This window comes from Salmo trutta, chromosome 27 (assembly GCF_901001165.1).
Source record: "Salmo trutta chromosome 27, fSalTru1.1, whole genome shotgun sequence".
Lineage (NCBI taxonomy): Eukaryota > Metazoa > Chordata > Actinopteri > Salmoniformes > Salmonidae > Salmo > Salmo trutta.
This window is the reverse complement of record NC_042983.1, coordinates 18002324-18017320: the sequence shown is the minus strand read 5'-3', so window position 1 is coordinate 18017320 and position 14997 is coordinate 18002324. Positions and strand designations below refer to the sequence as shown.

General features: G+C 43.6%; 1 protein-coding gene across 1 annotated transcript in view; it reads right to left on the bottom strand.

The window, feature by feature from the left end:
* LOC115164498 (tetratricopeptide repeat protein 28) overlaps positions 1-14997 on the bottom strand; it is a 342021-nt gene that overhangs the window by 257033 nt on the left and 69991 nt on the right. The window lies entirely within an intron of this gene.

Genomic DNA, 14997 nt, shown 5'->3' with positions numbered 1-14997 from the left:
ATAATCAACGAGGGGCAATGCATTCTATGGAAAATACACAATAATGAGGGAATAAGTAAGGGATAATCAACGAGGGGTAATGCATTCTATGGAAAATACACAATAATGAGCGAATAAGTAAGGGATAATCAACGAGGGGCAATGCATTCTATGGAAAATACACAATAATGAGCGAATAAGTAAGGGATAATCAACGAGGGGCAATGCATTCTATGGAAAATACACAATAATGAGGGAATAAGTAAGGGATAATCAACGAGGGGTAATGCATTCTATGGAAAATACACAATAATGAGCGAATAAGTAAGGGATAATCAACGAGGGGCAATGCATTCTATGGAAAATACACAATAATGAGCGAATAAGTAAGAGATAATCAACGAGGGGTAATGCATTCTATGGTAAATAATGAACAAGGTGGAAGGTGTGTTCCAGGATGTGTTAGTGGAACTGACCTTCCATGGAGTTGCATTATTTTCCAGAGAATACATAGAGCCCCGAGTTGATTATCCCTTTTATACCATGGCTATAATTTCACACATTTGCCACTAGAAATGTGTTCATTTGCCAGTAAAAATGTGTTCAACATCCACTTAAGTAGCTAGCTAGCAAGTTTACTAGATAGCTACAGTAGTTGCTGTGGTAACCAAGCAAACATACTTGCTAGTTTAACTAACCAAACCATGGGTGCGTTCGTAAATTCAGAGCATTGTCAGAATGTCCGTTCCTAAACTCTCGAAGCGTTCAGAGTGCACACTGGACGCTCTGGCCGATGAGTAGGGTTGATCCGAGCGTTCTGACCTCTTAACTGCAGTCAAGCACCCACGCTAACTGGCTAACGTTGGCTAGCTTGCTAGCTACTTCCAGACACAAATGAGAGAACACCTCACTCTGATCATTTTACCTGCCCTAGCTGAGCTGGTTAGGCTGTTTTAATGTTATCCAGAGCGTTGGTGACTATGCTGCTGGCAACAATTTAATAACGTATTTTTTCCCGGACGTTTATTGACACCTGTCATATTCAATGGGTGTTGAACGTTCGTAAATGCATCAGTTATTCTCATCTCTGGCACACACAGACGATAGTGCTCTGAAATCGGAGTAGATAGCCAGAGTGAATTTACAAACGCACCCCATAAGTCCCAGCTTGCTATTATGCAAATCAAATTCAACACTGTTTTCAATTCGGCTTCTGCTTTCAAAAGCAGCTCTAATAAAACATGTAAAAATTAACTATAGCCATTGAATTCTACAAATACTGTGCGTTATAGGGAAATAATGCACGCTCTAGAATGCCCTTCAAGCCAATCAGAAAGGAGTATTCAACAATAAGTAAGGGATAATCAACAAGGGGCTATGCGTTCAATGGAAAATAATGAGCGATGTGGAAGGTGTGTTCTACGACACGCTAGCGGAGTGGAACTGTGGAAAAAACATTCCACCAGAGTTGCATTATTTTCCAGAGAACACGTGTTGATTATCCCTTCTATACCATGGCTATAATTTAACACATTTGCTGCTAGAAATGTGTTCATTTGCGGGTATAAATGTGTTCAACATCCACTGAAATAGCTAGCAAGTTAACTAGATACAGGTCGCTACAGAAGTAGCTGTGGTAACCAAACAAACAGACTTGCTAGTTTAGCTAACCAAACCATCAGTCCTAGCTTGATATTCTGAAAATCTAATTAAACCTTGCCTATAATGTTTTCAATTCAACTTTTGCTTTCAAAAGCAGTTCAAACACAGAATATGTAAGAATGAACTATAGCCATTGAATTCTACCATGCATACTGTATATATTGTGCATTATAGGGAAATAATGCACACTCTAGAATGCCCTTCAAGACAATCAGAAACAAGTATTCAACAATGCCATGGTATAATTAAGAAATAAGGCCTAATGGGATGCGGTATATGGCCAATATACCACGGCTACAGGATGTTCTTATGCACAACACAACGCTGAGTGCCTGGACACGGCCCTTAGCCCTGGTATATTGGCCATATATCACAAACCCCCGAGGTGGCTTATTGCTATTATAAACAGGTTACCAACATAATTAAAACAGTAAAAAAATATGTTTTGTCATACCCGTAGTATACGGTCTGATATACCACAGCATTCAGCCAATCAGCATTCAGGGCTCGAACCACCCAGTTTATAACATAGAATAAATAACTGCATTGTTGGTTAAGGGCTTGTAAGTAAGCATTTGACTGTAAGGTCTACATCTGTTGTATTCGGCGCATGTGACAAATAACATTTGATTTGAATAAACATGCGTCAGGTTGTATTCACAGTAATTTACTGTAGGTGTCCATGACCTAATGTACCTTAACTTCCATTCTAGCAATGTGAGGAACTTCATTATGACTGGAAATAATTAGTGGGAGCAATGTGTGTAATGGGCTCTCAGCTCCCAACAGCACAGTCAATAGCCTGGAAATGGAAACTCGCCTCTGATCACTAATGAGAATATTGTGGAGGGGCAAAAAAGAGGGTGGGAGTCACTTGGATAAGAAGAAAAGCTAGGCAGCAAGGCCCTGATTGCCTAGGGTTGAAGAATACTAGTGTTGTGCTATAAAACAAACCAGCACTCACACTGAGTTTTACTATGTTATTTTTAAACCAAGATGATAATCAAATTCACTGACAATCAGATTAGAAATGTCATCTTGGGTCTGTGGATGTCCTTTAAAGCCAATAATGTATTAGTGGTATTATTCACTATGATCGCAGCATCTAATAGGGTTTTTTAATCCCCTCCATTGATTTACACTAGAAAAGGGTTGTGGTGGAGGTCTCATCAATGGAATCACTAAACCAGCAGCTCATGCAGCCAGCCCTCCTTGGTTAGGACTGAATGCCAGTAAACAACACAGAAAGGCAGTGAGAAAAACCTCAGTCTGTACCTGTGAGCTAGTCAGAGTAGCTAATTTAAATCTATAAAACAAATGTCTGTGCTACTCCCCCCACTTCTTCACATCTCCTCTGAAATTAATGCAAAGAAACACTCAAATTTCCTTCAAGCTATGGGCAATTTCTGCCTAGATGGCTACAAAGTGCACGGGTCAATCAATCAGCGGTTGCTTTGGGGTCGTCAGGCTCTATGTTGTGCAGACACTCAGTCACTGTGTGGTCGTCATGCCATTGCACCACAGGCTATGATTGAAAATTTAATGAGCATGCCTGGGAAATAGCCCCTTGGTCTCTAGGTCTCCTTCTCCCTTTCTCTGTCTTCCTCTACTCCAGGGTTTATAAAACCAGGAGCCTCAACACGCCAGTAAATTAAACCGCCCTTTCCTAAGACTCCCTTCTCCCTAGGCTGGAAAAAATACAACAGTCTATGAAATCAATGCACTCATTAAGACATTTTGATGACCTCTATATTTGGCAGTGGTATGAAAGTAAATGGCGGGCTTAGCTTTTGTTCCTCTTCATTTGCATGCCACTTGGTGAGCTGTGTTATTCCTCCTTGTGGCAGGACCCCCCTACACCTCCACATCACAACCCGCCCTGTTTCCCTGGCGATACCTCCCTGAATTATTGATGTTTCCACAACCTCGCCCCCCGCCACTTTAAATAGTGGGATATCCAGGCTCTGCTGGGTCTCCCAGGAACCCTCAGTGCTCACTGTCCCAGTGACAATATCTAATAAAGCAGTGCAAGAGGAGGGGGGAGATGCAGCCTGACATTAAAATCAATTGCTTCCCTACAACCAGTCTATGATTTGAACCCATCTTTATTACTTCACGGGATTGCCTAAGGCAACAAATGGGATTCTATCAGTATGAGAGGAAACAACAGATAAAGGATAGATACCCAGAGATTAATTTCTCTAAGGAAAGCAGTTAGGGAGAATGAGGAAATCTAAATATTGATATAGTTTAATGTGGTGATGTGCCTGGTGTTGATACTCAAGCAGAAATACACTACTTTGCCAAAAGTATGTGGACACCTGCTCGTCGAACATCTCATTTCGAAAATTTGGGCCTTAATATGGAGTTGGTCCCCCCTTTGCTGCTACAACAGCCTCCACTCTTTTGGGAAGGCTTCCCACTAGATGTTGGAACATTGTTGCTGGGACTTGATTCCATTCAGCCACAAGAGCATTAGAGAGGTCGGGCACTGATGTTGGGCGATTAGGCCTGGCTTACAGTCGGCGTTCTAATTCATCCCAAAGGTGTTCGATGGAGTTGAGGTCAGGGCTCTGTGCAGGTCAGTCAAGTTCTTTCACACCGATCTCAACCACCCATTTCTGCATGGACCTCGCTTTGTGCACCGTGGCATTGTCATGCTGAAACAGGAAAGAGCCTTCCACAAAACTGTTGCCACAAAATTGGAAGCACAGAATTGTCTAGAATGTCATTGTATGCAGTAGCATTACAATGACATTCGGGGTTCCGAGGCTCACTCAGGGCTCCCGAGTGGCGCCACGGTCTAAGGCACTGCATCTCAGTGCAAGAGCAGTCGCTGGATTGAATCCAGGATGTATCACATCCGGCTGTGATTGGGAGTACCATAGGGCGGTGCACAATTGGCCCAGCGTCGTCCGGGTTTGGCCGGGGTAGGCCGTCATTGTAAATAAACATTTGTTCTTAACTGACTTGCCTAGTTAAATAAAGGTTAAATAAATACAAATAAAAAATTAAGATTTTCCTTCACTGGAACTAAGGGGCCTACCACGAACCATGAAAAACAGCCCCAGAACATTATTCCTCCTCCACCAAACTTTACAGTTGACTCTATGCATTGGGGCATGTAGCGTCTCCTGGCATCCGCCAGATTGGACTGCCAAATGGTGAAGCGTTATTTGTCATTCCAGAGAACACATTTCCACTGCTCCAGAGTCCAATGGCGGCGAGCTTTACACCACTCCAGCTGACTCTTGGCATTGCGCATGGTGATCTTAGGCTTATGTATGGCTGCTCGGCCATGGAAACCCATTTCATGAAGCTCCAGATGAACAGTTCTTGTGCTGACATTGCTTCCAGAGGCAGTTTGTAACTTGGTAGTGAGTGTTGCAGACATTCTTTTACTTCAGCACTCGGCGGTCCCATTCTGTGAGTTTGTGTGGCCTACCACTTCGCGGCTGAGCCGTTGTTGCTCCTAGACATTTTCACTTCACAATAACAGCACTTACATTTGACCGGGGTAGCTCTAGCAAGGCAGAAATCTGACGAACTGACCTTTTGGAAAGGCGGCATCCAAAGAGAGTGCCACGTTGAAAGTCACTGAGCTCTTCAGTAAGGCAATTCTACTGCCAATGTTTTCCTATGAAGATTGCATGGCTGTGTTCTCAATTTTATACACCTGTCAGCAATGGGTGTGGCTGAAATAGGCGAATCCACTAATTTAAAGTGGTGTCCACATACTTTTGTATATATAGTGTAACTGGCTGGCTGTGTGATTCAATTGTTTTCATATATTTGCGTATCCTCCGAAGCTCTCGCTCTCTCTCCTGTAACAGTGTGTGATTGACATCGTGTGTGTGAAAGAATGGCACAGATGTGTGTGAATTCCCAAGGTCTCTGAATGCATGTTTTATAACTGTGCTTCAGAAGGGGGGAGAGAGGGGGATACTGCAGCCACACAGCAGCACACTCAGTCTGTCAGGGAAACCATGTGTGAAACGACAAATCAGACACACAAACACACACAAATGCAGGTATAAACGACGATAGACACACACAACACTTCGATAAAAACAACTATGTGTGATATCTCTTACACCCATGGGCTTTCCCTAAGGGTGGCTTAAAACGCTGACTGTGATTCTAGCCTCATGAAATCCAATTCCTGTAGCTGACATTGTTGATGTCCACATGGACTAACTACCAACACATCCACTAATTCCACCAGGTCAAACACCTTAATGTTATTGGTGTAATCATTCCCAGTGTACCTGCAGAGCTAGAGTGGTGCTGTTCAAGTGAAAGCACCGAGGTAAACAGAATAAAGGAGATTAGATCCCAACAACAGCATCATTTATCACTGTGAACATCTATTATTCATCTCTCTCTCTAGCAAACAAAATATACCTAGTGTGCACATAAATTACCCAAATTATGCTTAATACAGTGAGCTCCATAGGTATTGGGACTGACACATTTTTTGCGGTTTTGCCTCTGTACTCCATCACTTTGGATTCGAAATGATAAAATGACTATGAGGTTAAAGTGGAGAATGTCAGCTTTAATTTAAGGGTATTTTCATCCATATCGTGTGAACCCGTTAAGAAATTAATGCACTTTTTGTAGATAGTCCCCCCCATTTTAAGGGACCAAAAGTCACTTATATGTGTATTAAAGTAATAAAAGTTTAGTATTTTGTCCCATATTAGTAGCACGCAATAATTACATCAAGCTTGTGACTCTTCAAACTCATTGGATGCATTTTCTGTTTGTTTTGGATGTGTTTCAGATTATTTTTCCCAATAGAACTGAATGGTAAGTAATGCATTGTGTAATTTTGGAGTCACTTTTATTCTAAATAAGAATATAATATGTTTCTAATCACTTCTACATTAATGTTGATACTACCTTGATTACGGATAGTCCAGAATTAATCGTGAATAATGATGAGTGAGAAAGTTAGTCGCACGTGGTCCTGTGTGGCTCAGTTGGTAGAGCATGGTGTTTGCAACGCCAGGGTTGTGGGTTCGGTTCCCACGGGGGACCAGTACAGAGAAAACATTTATGAAATGTATTCATTCACTACTGTAAGTCGCTCTGGGTAAAAGCGTCTGCTAAATGACGTAAATGTAAATCATACCCCCAAGACATGCTAACCTCTCAATATTACAATAACAGGGAATGTAAGCATTTTTGGGGGGTATGAGATTTTTATTAATGTCGGGGGATAAGGGGGTTTGTCAGGGATGTGACCAAGAACCCGATGCTCACTCTGACAGAGCACCAGAGTTCCTCTGTGGAGATGGGAGAACCTTCCAGAAGGACAACCATCTCTGCAGCACTCCACCAATCAGGCTTTTATGGTAGAGTGCCCAGACGGAAGCCACTCCTCAGTAAAAGTTACATGACAGCCCGCTCTCAGACCATGAAAAACAAGATTCTCTGGTTTGATGAAACCAAGATTGAACTCTTTGGCCTGAATGCCAAGTCTCATGTCTGGAGGAAACCTGGCACCATCCGTACAGTGAAGCATGGTGGTGGCAGCATTATGCTGTGGGGATGTTTTTCAGCGGCAGGGACAGGGAGACTAGTTAGGATCGAGGGAAAGATAAACGGAGCAACGTACAGAGAGATCCTTGATGAAAACCTGCTCCAGAGCTCTCAGGATCTCAGACTAGGGCGAAGGATCACCTTCCATCATGACAACAACTCTAAGCACACAGCCAAGACAATACAGGAGTGGCTTCGGGACAAGTCTCTGAATGTCCTTGAGTGGCCCAGCCAGAGCCTGGACTTGAACCTGATCGAACATCTCTGGAGAGACCTGAAAATAGCTGTGCAGCGAGGCTCCCTATCCAACCTGACAGAGCTTGAGAGGATCTGCAGAGAAGAATGGGAGAAACTCCCCAAATACAGGTGTGCCAAGCTTGTAGCATCATACCCAAGAAGACTCGAGGCTGTAATCACTGCCAAAGGTGCTTCAACAAAGTATTGAGTAAAGGGTATGATTGCTTATGTAAATGTGATATGTAAGCTAAAAATCTCTTTTTGCTTCTTTAAATGTTTAAAAAATATATATATTTCACCTTTATTTATCCAGGTAGGCCAGTTGAAAACAAGTTCTCATTTACAACTGCGACCTGGCCAAGATAAAACAAAGCAGTGCGACACAAACAACACAGAGTTACACATGGGATAAACAAACGTACAGTCAATAACACAATAGAAAAATCTATATACAGTGTGTGCAAATGTAGTAAGATTAGGGAGGTAAGGCAATAAATAGGCCATAGTGGCGAAATAATTACAATTGAGCAATTGGAGTGACAGATGTGCAGAAGATGAATGTGCAAGTAGAGATACTGGGGTGCAAAGGAGCAAAAAAATAAATAACAATATGGGGATGAGGTAGTTGGGTGGGCTGTTTACTGATGGGCTATATACAGGTGCAATGATCGGTAAGCTGCTCTGACAGCTGAAGCTTAAAGTTAGTGAGGGAGATATAAGTCTCCAGCTTCAGTTATTTTTGCAATTCGTTCCAGTCATTGGCAGCAGAGAACTGTAAGGAAAGGCGGCCAATGGAGGAGTTGGCTTTGGGGGTGACCAGTGAAATATACCTGCTGGAGCGCGTGCCACGGGTGAGTGCTGCTATGGTGACCAGTGAACTGAGATAAGGCGAGGCTTTACCTAGCAAAGACTTACAGATGACCTGGAGCCAGTGGGTTTGGCGACGAATATGAAGCGAGGGCCAGAGGATAGTCAGTTTTACGAGGGTATGTTTGGCAGCATAAGTGAAGGATGCTTTGTTGCGAAATAGGAAGCCAATTCTAGATTTAATTTTGGATTGGAGATGCTTAATGTGAGTCTGGAAGGAGAGTTTACAGTCTAACCAGACACCTAGGCATTTGTAGTTGTCCACATATTCTAAGTCAGAACCGCCCAGAGTAGTGATGCTAGACGGGCAGGCAGGTGCAGGCAGCGATCGTTTGAAGAGCATGCATTTAGTTGTACTTGCATTTAAGAGCAGTGGGAGGCCATGGAAGGAGAGTTGTATGGCATTGAAGCTCGCCTGGAGGTTTGTTAACACAGTGTCCAAAGAAGGGCCAGAAGTATACCGAATGGTGTTGTCGGCGTAGAGGTGGATCAGAGAATCACCAGCAGCAAGAGCGACATCATTGATGCATACAGAGAAAAGAGTCGGCCCGAACAATTGAACCCTGTGGCAGCCCCATAGAGACTGCCAGAGGTCCGGACAACAGGCCCTCCGATTTGACACACTGAACTCTGTCTGAGAAGTAGTTGGTGAACCAGGCGAGGCAGTCATTTGAGAAACCAAGGCGGTTGAGTCTGCCGATAAGAATGTGGTGATTGACAGAGTCGAAAGCCTTGGCCAGGTCGATGAATACGGCTGCATAGTATTGTCTTTTATCAATGGCGGTTATGATATCGTTTAGGACCTTGAGCGTGGCTGAGGTATCTTCTCCGCATTGTATAGCGGAGAAGATACGGTGGGATTTGAAATGGTCGGTGATCTGTTTGTTAACTTGTCTTTTGAAGAATTTAGAAAGGCAGGGTAGGATAGATATAGGTCTGTAACAGTTTGGGTCTGGAGTGTCTCTCCCTTTGAAGAGGGGGATGACCACGGCAGCTTTCCAATCTTTAGGGAACTCAGACAATACGAAAGAGAGGTTGAACAGACTAGTAATAGGGGTTGCAGCAATTGTGGTGGATAATTTTAGAAAGAGGGTCCAGATTGTCTAGCCCAGCTGATTTGTAGGGGTCCAGATTTTGCAGCTCTTTCAGAACATCAGCTATCTGGATTTGGGTGAAGGAGAAATGGTGGGGGCTTGGGCAAGTTGCTGTGGGGGGGTGCAGAGCTGTTGACCGGGGTAGGGGTAGCCAGGTGGATAGCATGGGCAGCCGTAGAAAAATGCTTATTGAAATTCTCGATTATCGTAGATTTATCGGTGGTGACAATGTTTCCTAGCCTCAGTGCAGTGGGCAGCTGGGAGGAGATGCTCTTATTCTCCATGGACTTTACAGTCTCCCAGAACTTTTGGGAGTTTGAGCTACAGGATGCACATTTCTGTTTGAAAAGGATAGCCTTTGCTTTCCTAACTGCCTGTGTATACTGGTTCCTGAATTCCCTGAAAAGTTGCATATCGCGGGGGCTATTCGATGCTAATGCTGTACGCCACAGGATGTTTTTGTGCTGGTCAAGGGCAGTCAGGTCTGAAGTGAACCAAGGGCTATATATGTTCTTAGTTGTACATTTATTTAATGGGGCATGCTTATTTAAGATGGTGAGGAAAGCACTTTTAAAGAATAACCAGGCATTCTCTACTGATGGAATGAGGTCAATATCCTTCCAGGATACCCGGGCCAGGTCGATTAAAAAGGCCTGCTCGCTGAAGTGTTTTAGGGAGCGTTTGACAGTGATGAGGGGTAGTCGTTTGACCGCGGACCCATTACGGACGCAGGCAATGAGGCAGTGATCGCTGAGATCCTGGTTGAAGACACCAGAGGTGTATTTAGAGGGCAGGTTGGTCAGGATGATATCTATGAGGGTGCCCGTGTTTACGGATTTAGGGTTGTACCTGGTAGGTTCCATGATACTTTCTGTGAGATTGAGGGCATCTAGCTTAGATTGTAGGACGGCCCGGGTGTTAAGCATATTCCAGCTTAGGTCACCTAACAGTACAAACTCTGAAGATAAATGGGGGGAAATTAATTCACATATGGTGTCCAGGGCACAGCTGGGGGCTGAGGGGGGTCTATAACAAGCGGCAACAGGGAGAGACTTATTTCTGGAAAGGTGGATTTTTAAAAGTAGAAGCTCGAACTGTTTGGGCACAGACCTGGATAGCAAGACAGAACTCTGCAGGCTATCTCTGCAGTAGAATGCAACTCCACCCCGTTTGGCAGTTCTATCTTGGCAGAAAATGTAGTAGTTGGGGATGGAAATTTCAGAATTTTTGGTGACCTTCCTAAGCCAGGATTCAGACACGGCTAGGACATCAGGGCTGGTGGAGTATGCTAAAGCAGTGAGTAAAACACACTTAGGGAGAAGGCTTCTGATGTTAACATGCATGAAACCAAGGCTATTACGGTTACAGAAGTCAACAAATGATAGCGCCTGGGGAATAGGAGTGGAACTGGGGGCTACAGGGCCTGGGTTAACCTCTACATCACCAGAGGAACAGAGGCAGAGTAGGATAAGGGTATGGCTAAAGGCTATAAGAACTGGTCGTCTAGTGTGTTGGGGACAGAGAATAAAAGGAGCAGATTTCTGGGCGTGGTAGAATAGATTCAAGGCATAATGTACAGACAAGGGTATGATAGGATGTGAGTATGGTGGAGGTAAATCTAGGCGTTGAGTGACGATTAGAGAGGTTTTGTCTCTGGAGGCGCCAGTTAACCTAGGTGAGGTCTCCGCATGTGTGTGGGGTGGGACGAAAGAGCTATCTAAGGCATTTTGAGTGGGACTGGGGGCTCTACAGTGAAATAAAACAGTAAAAACTAGCCAAGACAGCAGTAGACAAGGCATATTGACATTAGAGAGAGGCATAAAACAATCACAGGTGTTGATCAGGAGAGCTAAGACAACAATGGGTAAATGGCGATGAATAGGCAGAGCGGGTCAGCTTGTCATTATGAGGTATTGCGTGTAGATTGATGAGTGGGGAAGAAAAAAAAATTTCATCCATTTTAGAATAAGGCTGTAACGTAACAAAATGTTGAAAAAAATCAATGCACTGTATAATTTCAAATCCAAAGTGCTGGAGTACAGATCAAAAAACAAAACAAATATGTCTCTGTCCCAATACTTTTGGAGCTCACTGTATATGATGAGGCCTGGCCAAGTTGTTTTCTCTGGTGAGCTCTCATGATACTAGACATTGAGCAGTCAGTTCAATGGTTATGGTGTGAGCCCAGTGATACAGGTTGATAGTGAGTGGATGTAATGATTTAGCTGGACTGATCACTAAGAACATCAGGGTCTATTCCCAGGTGGGCTTTGGTCTCTACATCATGGTGAGAGAAATATCCTACAACATACATTTGATTATACATAAAAACAGCAGCCAATGAAGTAACCCCATTCACTAAACAAAAGCCTGCTATAAATACTACAGCCTCGATTACGTCCTCAAGTCTTCTTAGCATTTCATTTGACAAGATCCAAACCTCCTATGGCAGATTGGGAGAACGTCAATGTTTATGAAGCCTATGTTCTCTGTAGACTGTAAAACATCTCACAGGGTTAAATACAAAAACAGAAGAATCCCAGGCTTATGTGTGTTGCAGTAAAACACAAAGCCTGTTCTGTCGTCTGCAGCATCAGAACACACCCGAAGGCGCAGCGGCGTGACAGGGAGGCCACTTACAATGGGTAAAATAGGGGAGGGAACAGTGGAAAAATCAAAGGCTTTCTGCACCAAAGCCGCACGCCTGTCACTGAAAAACAATACGGAGCCACAGCTACAAAAGATACAATTAATAAATGGAATTACAGTTACAAGGCGCGGGAGGGGCCCCTGCTGCAGTCGGGGATGGACCCTTAAAGAGGGAGAAAAAAGAGAGAAAGGGAAAAACACTACAAGGAAGACAAAACACAGCACATTCATTAATTGTTTATGAGGAGGTGCACAGACACAGGCAAACAGAAGCTGTGATGAATGATCTCATTTGTGAAAAGAAGAGAGAACAGAGAACCCTCCCAGCTCCTCTGCCATCCAGCACCTCCCCACCACTGAGACGGATGTTAATCCGTTCCACACCGCCATTATCCATGTTAACAGGTAACTGTTTCGATGGTACCCCCAGGTGGTCAAGCTAACATACTGTTGATGTATATACTGTATGGCCAAATAAACTACTCACAATGTCACTACACGGGGTTACACCAAGCTTTCATGTCCACGGTACTGATTAAGGAAGCTATCCCTCCAAAACATGTTTACAACCCTGCTTACAGATAGAAATATGTGCACACATTCACAAGTTCTGTAGGCTATATTCATACACACACACACACAGACAAATCACAGACACACACCACCTAAATCCCTGGATTCCCTCCCCTATTGGCAAAGTAGAGAGTGAAGCATGATTAGATTATGAAACATTAATGATGAGGCCTGCCTCTCCTCAGTCTGCTGGGCCCATAAGGGCCTCCCATTACTCGATATCTGCACTGGGCCTCGCCACTACATTCACATGGAGAAATTAGACAAATACAGAGTGGTGTTTATTAAAGAAAGACATGCCCCCCTGACGGCTGAGTGTGTCTTCACTGTTTCCCTACCCCAATAATGGAGAGCTGGCTGGGACCATGACCACTGCAGCCCAGTCCAGTCCAGGAGAGAGGAGAGAGATAGATAGAGAGAGAGATAGGGGGGAGACAGAAAGAGAAAAGGGGGTGGAGAGAGCTGACAGATAGAGAGAAAGAGAGAGTGGGGTGTGGGGGTGTAGAACGAGAGCGATGAGTAACAGGGGGAAAACCATTACAGACAAAGCTACTGACAAAGAAAAAAAGTGTTGATTACTTTCCTTAGATCTTTTTTACTAATCACGCCATAATAACCTCTTAAAAATAAGCAATTATAGAGAAAATGGAAGGTAGCCGTGCCAACAGCTGTGCTGGTGATGACCGGGCCCTATGGGAGTGCTGTGACAGAAGAGAGATCGCAGTCTGCAGTCTGTAGTTTGCAGAGGAAAGAACAATGGATGGCCATGCAGATACACTTCTACCTGGCTCTGCCTTCCCTACTGTTCCTTCACAACCAATATAACTATCTACTCTTAACACTAGTCCAGTAATGCTGTGTTGGAGCAATCTCTCCATCCCATAGACTGCATGAGCAAGGTTAGATCCATATATGCCACAAAAACATCCTCATATTGCAAAAAGGAACAGTAAGAGATGAATTCCCTGGAATATAGTAATCTATATCTAAATCATTCTAGAGCGGGGGTGGGGGGGGGCTCCCTTTTCTAGCATGAGAGCTACTTTTCAATTATGAAACGTTGCGAGCTACTCAAAGTTTTTCCGAGCTTTCAAATACACTCTTTGTATTTTTCTGAATTCTGTTTTCTCAGTAAAATTTGTTGGGATTTTTTTTCAGTTTTTCATTGAGAAACAATGACATTCGATGTTCTGAGTCCACGTCAATGCTTTAAATCACATCTGAAGACCATTTTTGAGGACTGGAAAAAAACGGACACATCTTGATTTGAGTGTAATATTGCATTTTGCGAGAGAGGAATGTGCTGGTCTAGCAATGTTTTTACTGCTGCATATGTCATGACAGAGTTTGCAAAACAAAGCCCACCCAATTGATACAAATAATCATGATATAATTCTGCCAGGTAAGCCTACTTTGCAGTTACATTTAATTGAGAAGGTTTTGGGGAAAATCTTTCTGTCTACCCAGAAGACATTTATCATTATAGCTAAACTGGCTACACAAAGTGAATTATAGATAAACACGTGCACCACACAGACATACAGAGACAATATTGCTGGAAATTAATTGACAGATATTGTGTAATGTTTGGCTTTTTAAGCCAATTGCAGCTAACTAGGGGTGGGATAATGTCAATGTGGATTTGACTGGATAGTAGCCGGGAGCTTGAGGTGTCTGACACTTGTGCATTTTGTTTATGACAATTTGCGGTGGAGCTACTCATAGGTGGGCTGCAAGCTACTGGTAACTCGCTATCGACCATTTGGAGACTCCTGTTCTAGAGCACATGAAAAAATGTATTAGGCCTGCAATAACAAAAGCAAGTTATATCTAAGTTAATATTGTCACAAGATTCAGCTATAGCAGATGACTATGAAAAGCTGGCATAATTTGGCAGAGAGAGCAGAGCCAGTGTGAGGGGGCATCCAAACAGCGGGAGTAGATGGGAAAACTCCATTTAGCCAGAGGCATCTGTTTGGAGGGCCTTGTGGCATGCCTACACATCCCAGCCCCCTGCCATGAGGGGAAGGCATCCCCGTAGAAGAGAATGCAGTTGGGGGAGGGGGGGTGGGGGTTCAGATTGACACCTGTGCTGTGAATAATGCATGACCTTGTAAAAGGGCCTTTGCGAAAGCGCCGTCCTGGGAGCTGCCATAATGAAAATGCCACAAACGCTGCAGAGGCCCTAATTAGCACGACCTTAAGCATGTCTGTAACATCCATTGTGTGTATACACACACTGCAGCAGATATGTTACATAGATCAGTGCCTCTTCCATAAAACTAAGCATAAGGTATATTCACATAAATTATATACTGTACTATATGGCAAAACATTGGAAATGTACACTGTATTTGCTTGAAATATACATTTTCCCTGGCAAAAATGA